The sequence below is a fragment of the Manihot esculenta genome, chromosome 8 (assembly GCF_001659605.2).
Source record: "Manihot esculenta cultivar AM560-2 chromosome 8, M.esculenta_v8, whole genome shotgun sequence".
NCBI lineage: Eukaryota > Viridiplantae > Streptophyta > Magnoliopsida > Malpighiales > Euphorbiaceae > Manihot > Manihot esculenta.
Genome location: NC_035168.2, coordinates 19,835,331 through 19,843,419, shown reverse-complemented (window position 1 = coordinate 19,843,419; position 8,089 = coordinate 19,835,331). Strand labels below are relative to the sequence as shown.

Here is an 8,089-nt window from a genome sequence, read left to right as displayed (position 1 = left end):
TAAAGACCTGCTTGATAAAACTTAATCGTTCCGTAATTGAAATCAGAAACAACCAAAAGTAATTAATTTAAAGATCCAAACAACGATCCAATGCAATCACACAACTCTAATTTTGAGGAATTGAAAATGAATCGAAGATCTAGAAAACCTAGCTAAATTTTGAGAGGACAAAGAGCGTAGATTGAGAAGCTTACGGTATGCGCAATGCAAAATCGAAGGAGATCGCGAAATTTCTATCTCAGAAGAGGGCAGTAGATGAGTTCCAGAAGACTAGCAAAGTCCAGACTCAACGCTAACAATACTTCGGCATATATATGGAGATGGAACAGATCAGAGGCTTGCGACATGCCGTTTAATCCACTGCGAAATGGAAAAAATTTTTAAAAAAGGCAGATGTGGCTGCTGGGATTCGAGCCCAGGTCTCCACGGCCACAACGTGGAATTCTTACCACTAAACTACAGCCACAACGCTTAATGTTTTTAAACTGTTGTCATTAGGTCTATAATTAAAACTTATAAACATCAAAATTGAAATAATTAAGGTTGATTTGTTTGTGAAAATTAACTTACTTATGAAAAATATTTTCGATGCAAAATAATTTAATTTTTATTTTTTTATTGTAATTTAAAAAATAAAAAATATAAATAAATTTATATATAATAGTTTTTTTAAAAAAATTATTTTCCTTAAAAATAAAGATATTTTACCATTAATTAAAAAAATATTTTTTATTTATCAGTTTTTTTAGTATGTCAAATGTCACGAGAAAAATATTTCCTTAAAGAAAAACGGAGGCTAAGTGTACTATTAATTTTTCTAAGTTAAAGCAAGGAATATTTATATAGCCAATTTTCTTAAATTTATCAAATTATAAAGTTTATGGTCAAGATGTATTTTCTTTTTGGCAAAAGAGGAGAAATAGCCAAACTTTTTTTTTTTATAACTAATGTTAACTTTTTGAAATTAGTTTGAATTAGACAAAATTAAAAGTAGGGATTATAATTGTTAAAACACAAAAAAAGTTTGGCTATTCCTACCTATTTTATCTTACTTTGCTAGGAAAATATAAGAATAATAACATTAACCATATATAAAGTATAATTACATCCTATTCAAACAGAGGATGACAAAGTCTCCATTCATATAGAATCAAGCAAATTAACTAAAACCAATTTAGCCAACCATGGGCTAACTTATTAGCACATCTAGGTATAAAAGAAAAAATAAATGAAGTAAAACTGATGGCTTGGTTCAAGATATTTTCGATGAAAAGTCCATGCCGAGAAGTGGGATATAATCAAACAGAGTCAAATTTAATTTTAGAAAGTTTAAATTTAATTCATAAAATTTTATATAAATTCTAATTCAGTTAATCTCTATTTTATTGAGTTTAAATTCAATTTGAGTTTTATTCATTAAAAATTTATTTAAATTATAAAATGAATTTATTAAAAAATTTAAAATTAAATTTGATAATACAAAGTTTGAGTTCGAGTTCAATAATATAAAGTTTGAATTCAAATTCAAGCTCAATTTGAAAATTAAATTAAATTATTTTTATATTAATTTTTATTCAGTTATTAATTATTAATAATACAAATAATATGAAAAATGAAAAGTGCTTACATTATTTTACAAGAAAATTTAAAAAAATCAATTACAACAATATAAAATAAATAATTTCATCAAATAACACAAAAAAACTAAAATTAAAAAATCTCAATTATTAATATACGATCATTTACTTTTTAATTCAATTATATTATAAATTATACAACATAAAAGAATTACTATACATAATATAAGTACAAAATATTATATATAGAATAAACATATTAATATATGTATAATCAACTTAATTGCATTATTATATTATATATATATATATATATATATATATATATATATATAATTATCTTATATTTATTATTGCATAATTAATTTCATAAATATAATTATATAAGATAATTATGAAATTAATTATGCAATAATAAATATAAGATAATTATTTATATAAAGCAGTGACAATTATGGTAGGAGAGTAAAAAATAAAAATTTTAAAAAGATTAAAAATGAAAAAAATATATTTAAAAAGACATATGCTGAGAAAGAATATATAAACTAATATTTAGTTATTCGACCAAAGAGAAAGAAATATATAGAGTAACAATATATATAATTATATAGTTTAGTATCACTTAATTTTTAAAGTTTAAAAAATAAGATAAAAAGCAAAATAATATAAATATATATTTTTTAAATTTTAAATGAATATTTAAGATAATATTACTTGTATCATAATTAAAAGAATATTTATAATTTTTTCTATTAAAAAAATATTTGTAAAGTTACTTAATATTTACTCTATAGTATTTATTATTCTATATTAAGAACATAACAATAAATTTATTTCTCAGTAGTCATAACATTAATTTAACTTTTTATTATAAATTTAGATTGAATAATAAATAATTATATTTTATAATGATTAATTATACCACATTATAAATAGTATAATTTTTAGAAAATTTATAATTAAAATAAATATAATTATAAATTTATAAAATTCAAAACTAATATAAATATTTAAGTGAATCACAAATTCACGAGGTTTATTAAATAAGCCTATTATCGAACTAGTTTATCAGCTTGCTTATCAGTTGACTCGTGAGCATAAAAAATGAACTTGCTTATGAACTTAGAGTCGAGTCCACAAGTCTTTACGAGTCAAATATTTCTGAATTTAAATTTGGTTGGTTCACTACACAAGCTTAAAAATTAAGCTCAAAGTTGACTTGTTTAAAAACCAAGTCGAATCCGATTGAATTTTTATCAAATCAAATCTTAAATAGTTCACAGATAGTTTAATTCGTTTACACCTCTATTTATTGAGGGATAGGAATCTCATGTCTATTAACAACATAAATAGTAGTTTGACTATCACTCTCTATCGTGACTTTTGTGAAACAAACTGAACGTACCAATTGTAATCCAAACGAAAGAGTTGTTGCCTCTACTGAATAAGATGACCAAAGACCACAAACAATCTTGATTGCCGCCATTAATACAGCTCCAACAGAGTCACAAATCACCATTACAAGTCCAGCATTGCCAGAATTACCTAAAGTTTGCATTCGAATTCAACTTATAAAATATGTGCAGAGGACATTGCCATTAAGGCAATGGCGTGCAACAATAGCCTTGGATTGTTGTACTTGAGCATTTTCAAACTCAAGCCAATAAACATAGCATTCCTTGAGATATCCTATGCATCTAAATTTTTTCCCTAAAAATCAAGTCATTTCTACCATGTCAATAATACCAAGCAGTAAACAAGAACAACTCAACAAAATCATATTCATGTTCCATCAATAACCATTGCAAAACATCAACAGCTTTTGAAGAAACTTGAGAGGATAAAAAGAAGTGTAATGGATCCAAAAGTCGCTCTGAGGGACCCATTACACAAATAAAGAAAAGATAGGTAGTTGTTTCTTCAATTAAACCACATAATGACAGGAAGGATCAATTTGCATATTGGATTTAAGTTTGCTCTTTCGTGGATAAAATATTCATGTTTAGGAAAAAATTTTAATGTATTTGAGTATAAATTGATTCCAAAACTTTCTTAGGAGGAAAACTCAAGCAGAATATTGGAAGGAGCAGAGGAGTGGAAAAATTCCATAGCCATATGATAAGCACAAAACACAATGAAGGACCCATTTTTTATACCTATCTACAAAGCTCAATCACAAGGCAAATTTTAACTTAATGGAATGACATAAATATGTTGAGCTTCAATTGGGTGGAATACATAACAAACAACATCTTCCTTCTAAGTAACTGAAGGTCAATTCAATTAAATCACTAACACAAGCATCTCAAAATAAATTATGAAGGGGAGAATCAACATAGAATTAACATGATTGATAGCCAATTGTCCCTCCAAACCAAAAGTTATCTATCATCTTCCACCCTTCCCACTAAATATTCGAAGCCAAAATATCATGAGCATGAAGCATACTCCGCCATAAATAATTTGGATGAGCATCCAACCTAGCATCCAAAATACAATAAGAAGAAAAATACAAAATTTTAAGTAGTTGGCTAGACAAGGAATTTGGATTTTGAAGTAGTCGCCACACATTTTTAAATAACATGGCTATATCAGACTCTTGCAAAGACCTAAACCCCAGACCCCCTTAAGCCTTAGTAACTACTAATTTTTTTAATGACATCTAGTGAAGCTTTCATCTAGTGCTACCCCATCAAAACTAGCCAACATCTGCTCAATTTGATGGCAAAATGATAATTACAACAAAAAGCAACTCATCACATAAGTGAGTGTAGACTGAGCAACAACCTTAATAAGCACCTCCTTGTCAGTAGGTGATAACAATTGTAAGCTCTAGTGATGAATTTTAGTTGAAATTTCATCTTGAATAATACAAAAACTACTTCTTTTAGTCCACTAATGATGGAAGATAACCCTAAATATTTATTGATAATCAATGTTTGATCAATTTTATATATTTATCTAGGTGATATGAGTTAGTATTTTTTTTTCATATGATTAAGGATCAAGTTGATTCATAATAACATATAACATTATTTGAATTAAAAAATGGGCCACTAGAAGAATATGATAAGAAATATCCTACACCCTATAGAAAAGTACAAGTAAATGAGAAAGGATTAGACTTTTTCCTAGATCCTAACAACTATGGCTCTTTCTTTTTGTCTCATCACCTTCTTTTTCTAACCCTTAACCTTAGAAGAGGAGGCATAGACACCATAAAAGTTTTAGATCTTATCTAAGAGCAGTTGGTCCTATTTTTGAGGAAGGAGGAGTTCCAACAGTTATCAAATGGCATTATTTATGGGAACAAAGGTGACTTTATTATTGCATTATGTAATGTGTTATATAAGATTATGGCTAAAGCTTTGGCGAACATATTTAAAAGGGTCCTTCCTATGATTATCTCTGAGAATCAGTCTGCCTTTATCCCTCATCGGTTGATTATCGACAATGTTATGGTTGCATTTGAAATGATTCACAATATGAAAATTAATAAGGGCAGAAATAATGGTAATTGTGAATTTAAAATTGATATTTCTAAGGCTTATGATATGGTAGAGTGGGAGTTTCTAAAAGGCATGCTGGAACGATTTGGTTTTTCTACTCAATGGATTAAGTGGTTGACTATGTGCTTTTCGAAAGTTTTTTACAATATCAATTTTAATGGTGATTGGATTGGTCCTATTGTGCTTAGTAGAGGTCTTCGACAGGGGATCCTATTTCTCTGTATCTCTATTTGGTGTGTGCGGAAGGCTTATCATTACTGCTTAAAGATGCTGAATCTAGGAGCTGGTTGCAAGACTGTAGGGCAGGTGTTAGATGCCCAAAGATCTCACATTTATTTTTTGCAGATGATTCTTTGCTATTTTTTAATGCTAGACTGGAGGAAGCAAATAATATTAAATCTATTCTCAATACCTATGCGGCTGCTTCTGGACAAGTGGTGAAATTTAATAAATCTGGCATTTTCTTCAGTACCAATGTGTTCTCCTCTATAAGATCTAATATCAATAATATCTTGGATGTTCATTCACCATTGAGTCATAGTGCCTGCCTGGAGTTACCTTCTCTTATTGGGAGGAATAAAAAAGCAATTTTTAATTTTTTGAAAGAAAGAATGTGGAAGAGGATTAATTCATGGAGCAGCAAATTCCTATCTAGAGCAGGTAGGGAAGTTCTCATAAAATTTGTATTACAGGCTATACCTGCACATTGTATGAATATTTTTTTGATTCCTATTACTATTTTGAATGAATTGCATAGAATGGTCAATGGCTTTTGGTGAGGGGGTAAAAGAGAAGGGTGGAGGGGTATTAATTGACTAGTGTGGGAGAAGATGTGTAGTAGAAAGAAGGAGGTGGGTATAGGGTTTCGGAACTTTAGGAGTTTTAATTTGTCTTTACTTGGCAAACAACTGTGGAGGTTCTTAACAAATCCTAATACTCTTTGTTATACAGTGTTTAAAGCAAAATACTTCCCAAATGGATATTTATTTTCCGCCAATGTAAGTAATGGTGCTAGTTTTGTTTGGAAAAGTGTGATGGCATCAAGGGAGTTAATTCGAAGGGGTACAAGGTGGAGGGTGGGTAATGGAGAGAAGATTTTAGCGGCTTCAGCTCCCTGGATTCCTAAGGAGGATACCTTTTTTTTAGATGATGGCCCTGATTTTATTGAACCACATTTGGGTGTTTGTGATCTTTTTGAAGGTAATGGGTTTGTGATCTTTTTGAAGGTAATGGGAGGGCTTGGAACATTGTTCTTTTAATGGAATTTTTTTCTCTAAGAGATATGTAATACCCGGCTAGAATCCGGCATCGGAATTCCTGTCGTCCGGTGGAATCCGGGGTGTCGGAATTCTATAGGAGGGTAGGAGTTATGTTTTCCTACGTGTTGTGGTGTGTGTGTTATGTGAAAGGCAAATGGAATTAAGTTTTGAGCTGAAAGGACCCAAGGCAGCTGAGCCAAGTTCGGCCGCCGAAGGTAAGTTCGGCCGCCGAAAGTGCTCAAGGTTCGGCTACCGAAGTGCAAGTTCGGCCCCCGAATGTTGCATGGTTTTGCATGCGATTCGGCAGCCGAAGCTGAGTTGCTCAGCCAGCTCTTGTGCGATCCTTAGTCAGCATTGTGGACAGGTGTTATCACCAGATCATGTCCAGAAGTTGGTCACGTCTCCCATGCTTTATTTGCTCAGTTTAAGCAGCTCATGCACGAGTTAGCTTGTGTTCAAAAGAGTTTGAAAGTTTGAAGCAAAAAGCTAAGTTTATGAGAGTTTGAGAGTTTGAGGAGAGTTGGTCCGTTTTCCTTAGTTCAGAGTGTTCATCTTCTTGTTACAGGAGGTAAGTAATGCTCTTGAACCTGTTTAGGTGTTTTCTGACGGTTAAGGGAGGGAGATGCATGTGTAAGTGAGAAGTAGTGGTTTTGCTAATTTATGCATGTATGCATGTTTTTGTGTTATGTTTGATTTGTTGTTTGGGGTTATTAGATAGTTTTGGACCCCTGTGAACATATACTTGTGTATATGTGTGTGGAATCGTTGATATATGCATGTTTGGAGATGTTGAAGGGAAGGAAGAGCTTGGTTTGCCGTCGGGCTGAGTTCTGGATGAACTCAGGTTCGGCAGCCGAAGGTTCATTCGGCCGCCGAACCTCTTGCATGGTGGCCTAGGCTGCCACAGCTTGCCCCCGCGAGTTTTGCATGTTCGGCTCTGTTTGGAGACTTCGGCCGCCGAAGGTGCCGCCGAAGGTACTTGAGTTTCGTCTCTGGAGAAGACATTCGGCCGCCGAACCTGCCGCCGAACGTATTCTGTCCAGCCTTCCTTTGCATGCTTTGCATGAGGTTGAGAGTGAGTTTAAGGGGAGTCTGGGGAAGTTTCATAGAGTTGGTCATAAGCTAGTTTGGTCCCTCATTTGAGTTTATCTGTATCTGTACAGACCAGAGGAACCAGAGAGAGCAGCAGTGAGTACTGCTCCAGAGTTTTCAGAGCCTGCTCAGTCAGTCAGTCCAGTTAGCCAGAGGTGAGTGGAACTAAACTTAACTCTTTTAATTGACTAATGGAATGTTTTAGCATATCTCATGCATCATGATTATGCCATAGGTTGATTGCATTAGTATCCACGAATATGTTGCATTGCATAGTTAGTTGTTGATGTGGGTAAATGCTGAATGATCCAATAGTCACAGACAGGAAGTCCAGGAGCCTTTGACTACGCCCTGGCAGGTATAGTAAAGTCCAGGAGCCTTTGACTACGCCCTGGCAGGTTTATAGTAAAGACCAGGAGCCTTTGACTACGCCCTGGCAATGGTAAGTACAGAGGTGTTATATACACATATACATATATGACAGGAAGACCAGGTGCTCGATTCTACGCCCTGGCACAGAGTTACTGGGACTATGTGGTGACAGGTTTACTCTTGATGTGATTTGTCTGTGTTATGACGCATTCCATGAGATCATGTTTTACTGAGATGTTTTACTGTTCTACTCACTGGGCTATAGAGCTCATCCCACTCC

The 8,089-nt window shown here is 32.5% G+C and overlaps 1 non-coding gene across 1 annotated transcript; it reads right to left on the bottom strand.

Moving 5' to 3' along the window:
- Positions 1 to 394: 394 nt before the first annotated feature.
- TRNAH-GUG lies at positions 395 to 466 on the bottom strand. Its single transcript has one exon. It is a non-coding gene; the product is annotated as a tRNA-His (tRNA).
- Between the last annotated feature and the right edge of the window lie 7,623 nt (positions 467 to 8,089).